Source organism: Leptonychotes weddellii, chromosome 10, assembly GCF_054177405.1.
Source record: "Leptonychotes weddellii isolate Sample4059 chromosome 10, ASM5417740v2, whole genome shotgun sequence".
Classification (NCBI taxonomy): domain Eukaryota; kingdom Metazoa; phylum Chordata; class Mammalia; order Carnivora; family Phocidae; genus Leptonychotes; species Leptonychotes weddellii.
In genome coordinates, this window is record NC_138378.1 from 98,785,265 (window position 1) to 98,800,338 (window position 15,074).

Sequence of the window (15,074 nt, forward strand, 5' to 3'; positions counted from 1 at the left end):
AATCCCGGGACTCCAGGATCATGACCTGAGCCGAAGGCAGTTGCTTAACCAACTGAGCCACCCAGGCGCCCGAGCCTTCCAAGTTCTTTTGGTTCCTCACATTCCTTGGCTATGGTATCATAACTCCAGTCTCTGCTGCCTTCTTCATGTGACCTCCTTCTCCCTGTGTATCTCTGTGTCCTCTCCTTTTGTATTCCTTATAAGGACACTGTCATTAGGTTCAGGGCCCACCCTAAAACTGGGATGAGCTCATTTTGAGATCCTTAATTACATCTGTAAAGACCTTATTTCCTAATAATACCACATTCACAAGTACCAGGGGTTAGGACTCATACACATCTTTTGGGGGCCACTAGTTAACCTACTATAGGAGTAAAATCTAAACAAATTGTTTAGATACACTCTGCTTAGGTAAGCTTAGATGAGTTTCAGCTAAAATGGCATTCTCCAGAGTATGTCAGACAAATTTAAGTTCCTGGAGATGCTCAAAAATAAGTTTCTACCACAATCAAGTAAGTTTGGGAAGCACAAGATGATATATACCCTTCTTATGGTTTATAAATTTACATATACCCAATAAAGTTTCTGAGAAGTCCATTCAGGTTGTTCAATCACACATTTTCAAATTAATTTGACCTGCGACTTTTCCTTTTGGTTATAAAGTACTCACTGACATCTAAAAAACTGTGGTCCATGGGGCATACTCACAGATATGTTGAGTTAAAATATAATCAATCAATAATCAGTGAGGACAAATGGTTTGGATTTCAAGGTTCTTCTCAATTTCGATGAGGAAGAAGAAGAAATGAAAGAAGGTCTTGTACATTGGGGGAAGGGGAGGGAGTAACCTGTGAATTCAGGCAGGAAGTATGCCAGAGCTGGTGGGCCTTATTGGGGCAGGTGCAGAAAGATGAGACTGGATACTCAAAGGAATTTTTGCTTAAAGAATTCTTTCTTCACTTTAAACTGAGGAGACAACACAAGCTGTGAAAGAGAGGTTTTTGGTTGACTGCTTGGATTTTTTATTTGTGGATGTGTTGGGCTGGTGTTCTCTAGTCAAGTAAAAGCACGTACAGCAACTTTGTGATTTATAGTTGTTTTTGTTTTGTATTTTCTCAAACATGATGATTTCCTTGTAAAAGGGCATGTTTTCCATGGGTTTTATTAATTGAAGTGCCATTGTAACTACATTTCTGTCATTCTGAATTCTTCCTGTATTTGCAGCTAAAAGCTGTAGTCTTTCTCCACTTGGCTCCTCAATTATCAAACACATATAATAGAGTGATGGCTTGGTCAATGAGAATCCTGATTCTTCACTGGAACAGGGGCTATAAAAGCTGTATGTCCTTGACTTTTGGCCAACGTGAGTGGGTAAGCCTCGGTTACCTGGAGACCTGGTAATTCCCAGTAGCCAAGATCACAGTGAGGGCCAGGGTTCCAGAGAAAGCACAGGCCTCTCATGCATCATGAGTTCCTCCCAGAATCCTGCGCCACCTGCAGCGTTGTGCACCCCCTCCTCCCGTGGCATTCTTTGTAGCTAATCTCCCAGTGTCTGGGACCATGTCTTCACTGGTCACACCAAAACTGGGGCTTACCTTCCTCTTTCTGGGAAGAAAAATGTGTACTCTGGGCTCCTCATCTGCTGGGACCCTATTACTTCCCCTCAAATTGATCAGCAGACTTATACAGCTGTCGGGGGCAGAGGCACGGGGCCCCTCCACTATTCTTTCCTCATCTCCAGATTTTAGCTGGAGCTGTGGCTCACAAAGGTTTGCGTAAGCTTCAAAACACTATGCCAGAGTTTCCTGAGGTGGAAGTCCTATACAGTTAGGGAAACACAAGATCATTTCATCAGATCTGAGAACAAACATCTTTTATGAGTTATGAATTTATGCTAATGTGCATCAGGAGGGAAAAAAGTAGCACACAAAATCTGTGATTCCATGACTGCATTTGCTTAGAATCAGTCTAATTTTTTAATCTACTTTGCTTAATTCAAAGTTTAATTTAAAAAACATCAATAGGGACACCTGGGTGGCTCAGTTGGTTAAGCATCTGCCTTCAGCTCAGGTCATGATGTCAGGGTCCTGGGATCGAGTCTCCCCATCAAGCTCCCTGTTCGGTGGGGAGCCTGCTTCTCCCTCTCTCTCTGCCTCTCCCTCTGCTTGTGCTCTCTCTCTCTGACATAATAAATAAATAAATAATCTTAAAGAATAAAATAATAACATAAAATAAAAAACATCAATAATCATACAGGCGGGACCTCCCCTATATGCGAGATTTTACGTGACTGAGATTCAGGAAGCACCACTGCCTTATATACGGGCACCACCACAGAACCTTAAATGGAGGGACTTCAGTCGCAGCCTGGAGGACAAGAGTCCCTTTACCAAACTTACCCTGACAAATGGATTCTGCCCTGAGTTCAATCTCCATCAATGTGTGAGAAATTCTAGGGAGACAATTTTCCATCACAGACAGGTTCTTACTGAAGGAGGATAGCAGCGTTTTTCCTTCTTAGGAAAAAAAAAAAAAAAAATTAAAAAGCCAAACTGCCCTAGCGCAGGAGCCAAGAGACAAATATCAGGTCTTAGAGGAGAACAGCAAAAGATTTCATTTCGGAAGCTGTAACTTAAGAGAGTAACGATAACAATCCAATGATTCTCATGCAAAGGGCCTTTGCTTCTGAACGCTTCTGAGTAACTTAGAAAGATTATTTGCAGTGCACAGTTGGTTCTTGAACACAGTAGTGCTTGCTCCTTCCTCTGAACTCTACATTTTTTCTCCTGAATCCAGCCCCGCTCCCCTGCTTTACATATGTGCTGTGAAGGCTCCTGCTCAGATGCTCCAAGGAAAGTCAGAGTCACTGACCCCCTGGATTATCCCAGCAGGTCCCACAGGTACCAGACTCTTGCCAATTTTAGGTCTTTACACCCTGATGTCGGTGTGAGCATTTAAAAACAAAACAAAACATTACTCATATATACCCCACTAGGAAACTCTTGATGGATCTTTGTCATCCAATGAACAAAGTTATTATTAATTCACTGAATATTTTTTTGAGCGTGTACCATATGCCAGACACTGCTAAGCAGCATCCCCCTTGCCTAGAAGTGCTGGAACAGGGTAGGCATCTGTTGGAGAATGACTTGGAATTGATTAGAACCCAGTGCCTTAGAGACCCCTGGGCACATGCTTAAGAATGTTCTACTCAGCCTTACCTTCCTGGTGAATGCCTATGCAATTTTCAACAACACTGTATATGTCCTGTGGCACCTTTTTGAACTCATCAAATTAAGGGTTTAAAAGTTTATCTTCCATAACAGTATGTGAGCTCCTCAAAAGTAAGAACTTTGCTTTTCTCATCTGTATATCCCCGGTGCCCAGCACATTGTAAGCATGAATTTATCACCTGAATATGTCAATTGCTAAAATATAAAGCAATCTAAAATGCAAAAATTATTCATTAATTAATCACTGTTTTAGGTTACTCTTGTTATATGAGAAGAACTACAGCTGTTTTTTAAATTTTTTTTCTTTAGAGCCACCTTTTCTAGTAATCCTATTTTAGATGTGCCCAGTTAAAATAAGAAAAAGGAGGCCAGGGACTGAACTCAGGATAAACTCAAGAATGGGATCAAGAGAAAGGCCGTATGTTGGGAAAAAGCAAACAGTTTCAGTGAGAAGGAATTATTAAACATTTACATAAGGGATCATACAAAGAAACACATCTTCCCTAAGGATGTAGAAGTTCACTCATTCAGACACTCATTCAAACATTAAATGATGCTTTACAGAATGTTCACTAATTATAATTCCTTCAATATTGTATTCATTGGAATAATTGGGGACTTCTAATTCATTCCTTCATTAACTCATTTAATGTCTCACAATGACCTATTCTGGGTCCTGCTCTAAACACTGGAAATAGAGGTGACTCTCACAGACAAGATTCCTACTCCTTGGCATTTACACCATTTTGTGAGCAGTTGGGAGACAAACACCTAAACTAGGACAGACATCTAAAACTAGAGAGAAGGAGGGAAGAAAGGAAAGGAAAATACACAATGACCATAGTGCTACACAGAGATTTAAAACAGAAAAGGGGAAAAGGAGAGATCAATAGCTATTTTAGATGGATCATCGAGGAAGGTCTCTCTAAGGTCTAACTAACAATAGGGAGCCAGCCATCTACGATCATGGGATGAAAGCATTCCAGACAGAGAGAGTATCTAGTACAAGACTGTAATTCCTAAAATGAAAATTAAAAACAATTTAACAACAAGACATACCCACAGAGAAACACATAAAAGTTGCTTGAACTTCTGATTACTACAAATTCAGACTTCAGTTTGAAGACCAGAATAAAACTGTCATCACTAAGTGACATGAAAACTTAAACTGAAAAAAATAAATAAATAAATTCTGAAGCAGGAGTCTTAAGACAAAAAAAAAGTATAAAGAATCTTCTAGTTTGTTTGGTTAAAGTAATCTGGTTCGGCCAAAATATGTTATCTTGAAAAGGAAATCATACCTTAAACTTTTAACTGTTCATTTCCTCACCATTTTGTCGATCTTCACATTTTTGGGGGAAAAAAAAAAGCTATAACTTCCCTTTGGACTGACTACCAGCAGGATACAGAAACCTAGTTCTGAAATGAAAACAATTAGAAATTTTAGCCAAGTAGGCAGAGTGCTGGGCTTTCTTTATGGATGAGGACATCTGGTGAACTTACAGTATCTCATCAATCATCACGACCTGTACTGGGTTACAAAAATCAAGATATCTAAAGTTTCCAACTCCATAAACAGACAATCAGAGACACTGAATGGCCAAATAAAATGGTTAACTTACAATCACTGATTAAGGTACATACACCAAAACCTAGGAGGAAACTAATATTGCACTACAAGGAAAATCTATGACCTGAATCATGTTACCAAACAAAAATAAACAAAACTTAACCATCACATTTGAAATGGAAAATAACAAAACATACAATCAGGACAGCATAAAAATAAATTTTAAACAAATAGACTCAGTAACATAAATGAATTCTGAAAACTTTATGTTGAGCAAAAAAAGCCAAAGCCCCACTGTAATACTGATTTATCAGAAGTTCAATAATAGTCCATCCTAATTTATGGTAATAGAAATCAGCAGAATAATTACCTCTTGCAGGGTGATAGGGGTAGTGTTCATAAGAAAAAGTCACAAGAAACTTTCTGGGGTGATGAAAAGTTCTATAAATTGGCCTGTGGAGTGGTTATATGGCTGTATACAAAGGTAAAGTTTAATTAGATTCAAGATATGTACATGTTGGGTCGCCTGGGTGGCTCAGTCGGTTAAGTGGATGCCTTCGGCTCAGGTCATGATCCCAGGGTCCCGGGATGGAGTCCCGCATCGGGCTCCTTGCTCAGCAGGGAGCCTGTTTCTCCCTCTGCCTGCAGCTCCCCCTGCTTGTTCTCTTGCTCACTCTCTCTCGCCCATGCTCTCTCTAACAAATAAATAAATAAAATCTTTAAAAAAAAAAAGATAAGTACATGTTACATTGATAAATAATATCATCAACTTAAGAAAAAAATAATTAAATAATACTAATTAATAAATTAGAAAACAAAAAAGTAGAATTTGTTGATAAAATATAAAAGCTAGTCTCTTAGGAGGGTGGGTAAATAAACTAGGTAAAACCACTATACTACCAAAGATTTCAAAAAGGGAGAAAACACAAAAACACAAATTTAAGAATATGAAAAGGGAAATATAATAAATATAAGCTAAAATAATTTTAAAAGAATAGTTTGTACATTTTTTTTCTAAAAATGTTAAAACCCTCAAAAAAGAGAAAACTTAAAACCAAAACATGGAAAAAATTCCAAAGTTTTCAAAAAACCAATTCTCATAAAAACATTGAATTCAGGCAAGTTTATGAGTGAAATATTTCAAATTTTAAGTCTGGGATAATTATTGTGTTATTTATACTGGTTTTGAGTAAAAATGGTAGATTGGAGACAGTCACAGATAATCCATCTTCCCCCAAATTGAAGGAAAAAAGTAGTGAAAACTAATAAACATGTACACATAAACACACACAAGTCAAAAAGAGTCCAAATCTCTGCCATAAATGTCTAGAAGAAAAGAGGCAAAGATTCTGTTATGATGTAACATGGCATAGTGTGGCTTTTGACCCATATCACAACAAGGGAAAGATAAGTTAAAATATACTGAGAATTCTCACTAATAGCCCCAATTCACAGAGAAGCAAACTGAATGACAATGATGTTCCCTAGAAAGACATGGACAAACCAATTCTGAAGGAGGCAGATGCCCCTGTCACTTTTCTACAAGTTGCCAGTGAGGTGGGAAGAATGGCCGCTACTGTCTCTACAGAACAGGGAGGCTATCAGGTCTATTCAGACCTAATAATCCCCAAAGGATCAGAGAGGATTGAAAACAAATGAGAATATTAATGACATAAGATCTTCTGAGGAAACAGTAAGCCAGGGAACAGAAGAAACACTGAAATGCCCCAGTCAGGCTCTCATCACCCACTCACATCCAACAAAGGCAAGAAAACCAACCTATTACCAATGGTACCTAAGGTTGCCAGATTTAACAAATAAAATACAGCACACCCAGTTTCACTTGGATATACTTATACTAAAAAGGTGTTCATTGTTTATCTGAAATTCAAACTTAACTGGGAGTCACAGATCATGTTTGTCTACTCTAACAGAACCAGAATCAGAGAGATGCCCTATTGTTTCCTTTTCATCACCAGATGGAATGGGAACAGCTCTGGAGAAAAGATGGGTGAGTGAAGATGAAGTGAATCCAGGAGTTCTTCCCCTCCAACAAAAACTCCATTGTAGCATTAAAAAATGATAAAATGGGGGCGCCTGGGTGGCTCAGTCATTAAGCGTCTGCCTTCAGCTCACATCAGGATTCCAGAGTCCTGGGATCGAGCCCGGCATCAGGCTCCTTGCTCCGCGGGAGGCCTGCTTCTCTCTCTCTCACTCCCTTGCTTGTGTTCCTGCTCTCGCTGTCTCTCTCTGTCAAATGAATAAATAAATTTAAAAAAAAATCTTTAAAAAAAATGATAAAATGAAATGAAATAAAATAAAAACAGGCTGGTCTTAGATGTTTCCATAGAAGCATATACTACCAGAAAATGATATTAACAATATATGCAAAGTTCTGAGGGAATGTGAAATATCAAGAACCTAGCCAACCAAGAGGTTGATTATTGATAATGAAGTGTAGCACTCACAAGACTGCCTTGCAAATTCCACCGAACAATGGAAACAAGGCAACAGAGATGAATAAAGAAGGCTTGCTAAAAGGATCAGTGGTGAATACTGAAAATATTAAATTATGGTAATAAGACTAAGACAAACTTAGAAATGATGAGTAAAGAGCAGAAAGTAAGCAAAATAAATATGAGGACTTAAAATAACACATTAATAAAAAATAATGAAGTGAAGATAGGAATTGTTAAATTGCTATCAATCATCATTACCTAAAAGTTAAGTAAAAGTAAATAAAAAGTAAAAATAAATATAATAAATCAAATCTTCCTTTTTATTGAATTATTTTTCTGAAACCGTAGAGGCATCTTTTAAAAATTAATATTTTGTGATAAAAAGTTTATCTAAATTTCTGAACTATCTCCAGTTTCAGTTATTTCAACTATTTGTTTTGTTACTATCAAGTAAAACTAATTTTGTTAATTTTTATTTAAAATAATATAATAAAATTTAATAAATATACAATTTAGTATGACTTCATGTGTGCAAAACTAATTCCATCTAACATTCTATTTATTCAATAAACAGATATCATTAATTGAGCACCTACCAACTTCTAGCCACACTGTTCTTTGTATCCACAAACATAATATATATATATACGCATCAAGAGAGATCTGGTATCATGTTTAATATTAATTATAGTTATTTTCAAATGATAGAATTTGGAGTGAGTCTCCATTTTGTTTTGTTTTTCCTTTCAAACTTGAATTATTTATAAGGAATGGGAACAATTTTTATAAAAGCAACCAATTATTACAGAACATGGAGAAAGGAGAAAATAACATTTAATTTTTAAAAACCAGCATAACACATATAAAATGACCCAAAAATGCACCAAAATGTCATACATGCAAATTTCATTTATGAATATTTAAACAAAATTCCCAATTAAAATATAAATAGAGTGAATACAACAAAAGAGTAATATGTCACAACCAAACAGTTCATTCTAAGAATGACAAATAGTCAATATGTACTAATAGACTCATCACAGTAAGTTTAAAAAAGATTAAATCATAAAAGTTTCATTAGATACTAAAAGACATTTTATAAAGTGCATAATTTATTCCAAATATTAACAAATAATAACCCAATATCAGAGATATTTTTTTTCAAACTAATAAAGCTGGAGGGAAATCAGGAAAGTAAGGTGTTCCAGAATCCAAGTGAAGAAACTGTTTCAGGAAGGGAGTGATCCACTGGTGAACATTGCTGAGATTCACATAAAACAAAAAATGAAGAAGGATCATTGGTGACACCCTGGTAAAAGCTGTTTTCTTGTCATGGTGAAGATAAAATTTTTATTGAAGTGTTCAAGCAAGACTGAAAGAGGGAAAAGTAGAGACAGCAAGCATGGACAATTGTTGGAAGAGTTTTACTATAAAAAGAAAGGAAAAAAAGCTTATGGGGTCAAAGAAGGGCTTGCTTGATTGCCTGCTTGCTTGAAGATGGGATATATTCTAACATGCATGGTGACTCATTAGAAAGGAGAAAAAACTCATATTACCAGAGAGAGAGGAAACAGTTCCAAGAACAGTATCTGAGTAGCAACAGGTAGGTGGCCTTAGGAAAGAGCAAGGACAGTTCCCCCGTAAAAACGAGCAAGGTCAGAGCATAAAGTACAGATGCAGATAGGTCAGAAGATTTAATGCTGCGAAGGAGAGGGAGTTCTATGTTCATTATTTTCTATGAAGTAAGAATCAGAATCAGTGAGAATAAAAAATGGTGAAAGATGTTAAAGATTTAAGGGTACGAGTAGGTAGGATGAAAATAGTCTTCTGGGATCATGGAAAAATGATAAAGGGAAGAAGGAAATAACTAAGATTGCTGGGCTGTGTTCAGGACCCACCTGGGATTCAAGGTCATAAATTTCTCTTTCATCTTTCATCCTTACCCATTTTTGTTTTTCTGTCCCCCACTCCTCCCTTCCCTTCCCTCTTTCCAGATTACTTCCTTTCCACTCCCTTTTTGGACAATTCAGGCTAAGTCATTAATGACGCCAAGCACATTTCATGCTCAGGAATCCATGGCTGCCTGACATACAGTGTCAGAGCCTGAGCAGAGTGAGGAGGCCCAGTAGGTTCCTATTAATCTTCAAATTCCAATCCAGAAGTCCCCTCCTCTAGCAAGCCTTCCTCTATGACCCGAACCCAGGTGGAATTAGTTTTCCCTCTTCTAGGCTCCCAAGACATTTTGCCCATGCCTCTAATAATAAAGTCTTATTACAACTAGTGTTTAAACTGGCTCTTCTGCTAAATGGTGAATAATTTTATTTTTTTTAAAGGTTTTATTTATTTATTTGACAGAGAGAGACACAGCTAGAGAGGGAACACAATCAGGGGGAGCAGGAGAGGGAGAAGCAGGCTTCCCTAGGAGCAGGAAGCCCGATGCAGGGCTCGATCCCAGGACCCTGGGATCATGACCTGAGCCGAAGGCAGATGCTTAACGACTGAGCCACCCAGGTGCCCCTAAATGGTGAATTATTTTATAACAGTGGCCATATCTAATATATTACAACTTCTGATCCTATGATAACTTGAATTTGTAGAATGAAGCTGAATAAGAGCAGTGACAGAGGAAGTATGGGCTTTGGATCTGGATAGATAGAACTCAAATACAGGTAACATCTGAGAGCATATTCAACAACACTGAACCTCAATTTTCTCATCTATAAAACATGAAAATACTGGAGCAGGGAGACAATACTAGCTACTTCCAGGTTGTTGAGAGGCTGAAATAAAATAACTATAAATGTAGTTGGCACAACATACGCCTGGTAATCACTCAGTAAACACACTGTAATGGTGTCTTTGCTGGGTATGGGCTGTGATTTTGGAATCATTCAGTTGTGTGGAGTTAGGTAACACCATCCTCTTGCTACCTGTTTTATTTATATCCATTAGGTTTACACGGGATGCGGTTACTTCTAGGGAAAGAACTCCTGTGGTACCTACCACAATTTAACTGGAGAAAACTCATGAAGGAAGGGGAGAGGAAGTGGCAGAAGCCAAAATGTGAGAAGAGGAACCATCAGGACTAGAAAAAGAGAGTCCACCATGGGGTGGGATGTATCAAATTTGTCCAACTTGTAACTCATGTAATTACATAGAATGGAATATACATTCTCAAATTACTTACATCTCCAGGCAATTATTTGCCCATCAGGACCCTGTGCCCACAGTAGAGTCACTGTACCAGACAGCCTCAGTAACAGAGCCTGGGGTCAGGAGGAAGATGTTATCCTGATTACAGGACATGGTTATCAGATGAGCCTTCCACCCCACCCACCCAGAACATTGGCAGATCCTCTGGAAAGACTGAAGTTGTAGTTATAACCAAACAGGCATCTCATTAAATCTTCTAACTCCTTAAGGGCCAGGTAACCTGCTGCAACCAACTCTAAGTGATCAGAAAGGTGGCCATTCCCCTATGGTGTCAGGAACAGTTAATTGGTTCTAAGCAACCGAAACTGACTCTGGTTATCTTAGCCAGAGAAGGAAAGCTGATCCACCTAAACCCAGGAAGGACAGAAAGCAGAATAGCCCCCAGGGACCAATCGTCAAAATCTCATAGATAGTCTCTTTGAGGCAATACCACTGGAGTAACAACTTCCTTCCAAGGGTATGTCCCTGCAATCACCGTGCAAATTTCCTGGAGACTGAGTCGCCTCATCCTAGCTTGGGTTCAGAAGACACCTGCAGGCCATGTGTGTGCAAGGCACAGTGATTAACAATCCCACTGGACCACAGAGAAGAGGAAGAGGTGGGTTCCCAAACGAAAGGTGAGATGAAGAGAATGAGAGCCTGGATAAGCATAAATAGCAGCCTACTACAAGCCTGCTGTTCTGAGCAGACTGCCAGAATACTACAGGAGTATTAGGGCCAAGACAGCGTGTGGCTGGACCCCTGGGGGGCATCCACACCTGGAGAAGGGATGATCAAGCAGCATGGTGGCTGCAGGAGAGCACCAATCTAGATAGGCAGGATCCCAGAGCAGAGCACTAACATCTCCACACGCTGCAGGCATCTTGGCAGCAACCACATGACACGGACTAGTCTAGTAGCATAGGGAGCGAAAGGGCTGACTTGTGAGAACTCAGAAGATCCCACCTGAGAACTTCCAAGATGTAGATAAAAAATGGAAAGAACTAAAAGTAGGCTGAGGTTCACCTGCCAGTCAGGGAAGAGCCAGTGAATTAGTAAAATTCAGGAACTACGGTTGATCTTTGATTAGGAAAACTTCAAGTGACTCTTAGTTCTTTTCTGTTCTTCAAGAACAGAAAGAAAAAGGAACTAGATTCCAATGTCATACTTACAGGTCAGCCTCTTAAAATGGGGCGCTGCGGCTAATAACAAGTCAATAGCAGTTCTCCCTCCCCCACAGATGCAGGGACAGAAGAACGACTGACTCCATGAACAGAACCGCCGTACACAGTGCTCTCCCTATCGACATTTGAAGGAAGAAAAATCAGGTAATTCTCAAATCCAAAACCCTTCCTCACCCATACTTCTATGGATATAATTGTTCAAAGACATACCAGGTCCATAAGTCAACTCAAAAGGATGAAGGGGTGGACCCTGCCATGAACCACATAGCAATGTCACATCCTTGTTTTTCTCCAGCCATGCACACAAACATTTTGTGCCTGTAGGATCTAGTCAAGATGAACAGTTAGAGGGATGCCTGGGTGGCTCAGTCGGTTATGAGTTTGCCTTTGGCTCAGGTCATTATCCCAGGGTCCTGGGATCGAGTACCAAATCGAGCTCCTTGCTCAGCAGGCAGCCTGCTTTTCCCTCTGCTTGCTGCTCCCTCTGCTTGTGCTCTCTCTCCCTCCCTCTCTCTCTGACAAATAAATAAATCAAATCTTAAAAAAAAATGAACAGCTAGAGAATGATGAAGGGGAAAAAAGACATTTAAAAATCACAAAACCTACAAATAGGGAATGAATGAAAAGAGGTCCCATGTGCACATGTACATACACACACATGTACTCAGTTTGTCTGAGTCATGGGTATGTTTTTTCACCAGATTAGGAGATGATGAAATAAACACCAACTTCAGATCTTTTTTAAACTTCGACTAAATTAACTTCCTCCCGGGGCACCTGGGTGGCTCAGTTGGTTGGGCGACTGCCTTCGGCTCAGGTCATGATCCTGGAGTCCCGGGATCGAGTCCCACATTGGGCTCCCTGCTCAGCAGGGAGTCTGCTTCTCCCTCTGACCCTCCCCCCTCTCATGCTCCCTATCTCATTCTCTCTCAAATAAATAAATAAAATCTTTTAAAATTTAATTAATTAATTAATTAACTTCCTCCATCTGGCTACCTGAAACCCTCTTGAGTCAGCTCTGTGGCTGGCCCCTAATAAAATAGCCCCCCGAAAGGGCAAGCCCCAGTGCATTGCAAACTTTTAGGAAGGACTGCAGGAAGAAGGCTCCCCTCCACATTTTTTTTTTTAAAGATTTTATTTATTTATTTGAGAGAGAGAGAATGAGAGAGAGCACATGAGAGGGGGGAGGGTCAGAGGGAGAAGCAGACTCCCCGCCGAGCAGGGAGCCCGATGCGGGACTCGATCCAGGGACTCCAGGATCATGACCTGAGCCGAAGGCAGTCGCATAACCAACTGAGCCACCCAGGCGCCCTCCCCTCCACATTTCTATTTAAGTCCTGACTTCTTTTTAGAAAGTATAGTGAATGAAATTCTCATATTGCAGATGAGAGACTGTTCTAAACGAGTCTTTGGCAAATGAATGATCCATTGCTTCATGCCACAGCTGTAGAACATCTGGGTAGACGATTTAGGGAACCTGCTTAAATTAGTTATTCATGAAACCAGTCTTATACCGAAGTCTTATCAAATGTAAGAGCATTTAAAAACTTCTGAGCACTGTTTAATACTAGTTCCTTGTTACTAAGAGGAGCACATTAATTTCTAAGAATATTCTTCCATTTGATCCTGACATTACTTAATTAGGAATCTTTTGCACAGATGAAGGCCTCGAATTCCACTTCAACTCCATATTTGGGTTTCACTGTTTACATAAACGTAGCTTCTATGTTTAGGGCAGCTAAATATTTGCCATAAGATCATCTCTACAGATCAAAATTTAATTTCTCCAGACATTAAGAGAATCATGGCTTTCACCATGAATACTTATGGAGGTTCAGTTCTCAAGCCTTTTGTATAAAGACCAAGGAAAGGTGAGTTCAAAGAGGAAAATTAGAATGTAAATCACACAAGCGCCTAAGGGTTCCTTCACTGAGAGGAAAACAAAACAAAAAAAACTAGCAAATCATCATGTCCATAAGTTCTGAAAAATTAAAAAGTTAAAAAATACTGAAAATATTTTACACACGTTTTATATTGTTTTGCATCTTTCTTATTTCTATAGCTTTGAGTGCCAAGCAACTTTAGGATAGTATCTTCAATAAAAATACATTTAGCCCATGAGAGCACTAATAATATACATATTTAAAAAGCAACATTTCATAAGAAACACGCGGTTCCATTAGGAGTAGCACATTCTTGGAGTCCTTTATGCTTTGCAGCAGGATTCTGAAATGCCTTTATGATTGTGGGGTCGTTCCTACTTGTAGTTTCACCAAATAAGGCTTCACTGTCTCGTAATTATTACTCAGAGGTTTGATGGACTCACATGGACTTTCTTGTATTCTAACACACAAATAAGAACCTCATTTTAAATCGTCAATAAATACAAATACAAAATTTTGCGTTGTACAATAGAAAAATACTTTTTTACAAAAGAATACAAAAGAGACAAAGGTTGCTAGGCAACCACCAGGGACAGGCTTCAGCTTTCGAGGTAATACAGAGACTACTGTACTTCCACCACCTGAAGGTCCTTGCTCAAAGCAACAAAAGAAAACTGACAGTGAGGAGTTTGGAACGTAACTCAGAACCACTGCCATTCTCCAAAATCATATTTCAGCATGTTTCAGCGATTTTAATATGTTGACTTACAAAATAAGTAAAATAAACATTATTTGGATTGTATCCAACTTTTAAAATTCAACTGGCATTTGCTGACTCTGGCCCTTATCTTCTGTGCACGCTAAAGGATATCCTACACACAAGCTAATCTTTAAACACGGTCAAGAGCAGGGAAAACACCTCTGAGGGAAATTTGCCTTTGGTGACTTCAACCCGCTCTTTTCTCTTGAGTGTGCTCCAGACTCCCAAACATCTAATATCCGAGACTGGTTTTATGAGATTAAACTGCTTCAACAATCTAGTAATATCTTGGTGAAAATGAATCCTAGTGTCGGGTGTCCTATAAAATTTGTGCCACTTGAAAGAGGCCAGCTGCAAGAAGAGCCTCAGGAGGGAAGTTCAAAGGGTTGAATTTCAGGCAGAGCAGCCCCTGAGGGAGGAGAACAGAGCTCTCCAGACCACCACCCATTACTCTGTCAACAGCCCAGTGCTGAGGGCATAAGGACTGCAATCCTTTCAATCTAGGGTGCAGAAAGGTGCAGAGTCTGGAGGCAAGCTGCCCGCTTTCAGTCCTGGCTCTACCACTTACTAGCCTTATGACCTTTGACAAGATGCTTAGTCTCCTGACTACCAGTTCCCTCATCTGCAACAAGGGGAGAAAAACACTTACCTATCATCTGACATTTGAGTATTAATTGAAATAATATATGCAAAGGCCCTTACGTAGCGGCTGACATGTGATATGTGCATAACAAATGTTTATATTACTGATCTCATTTAATATCAATACCTTCAATATTATGAAGGTCAAGAA

The 15,074-nt window shown here is 39.2% G+C and overlaps 1 long non-coding RNA gene across 1 annotated transcript in view; it reads right to left on the bottom strand.

Annotated features, from left to right (window-relative positions):
* Window positions 1-15,074, bottom strand: part of LOC115939333 (uncharacterized) — a 558,748-nt gene that overhangs the window by 542,517 nt on the left and 1,157 nt on the right. The window contains exon 2 of the long non-coding RNA XR_014138275.1: window positions 2,400-2,516. This is a non-coding gene — a long non-coding RNA (uncharacterized LOC115939333). The remainder of the gene's footprint in view (window positions 1-2,399; window positions 2,517-15,074) is intronic.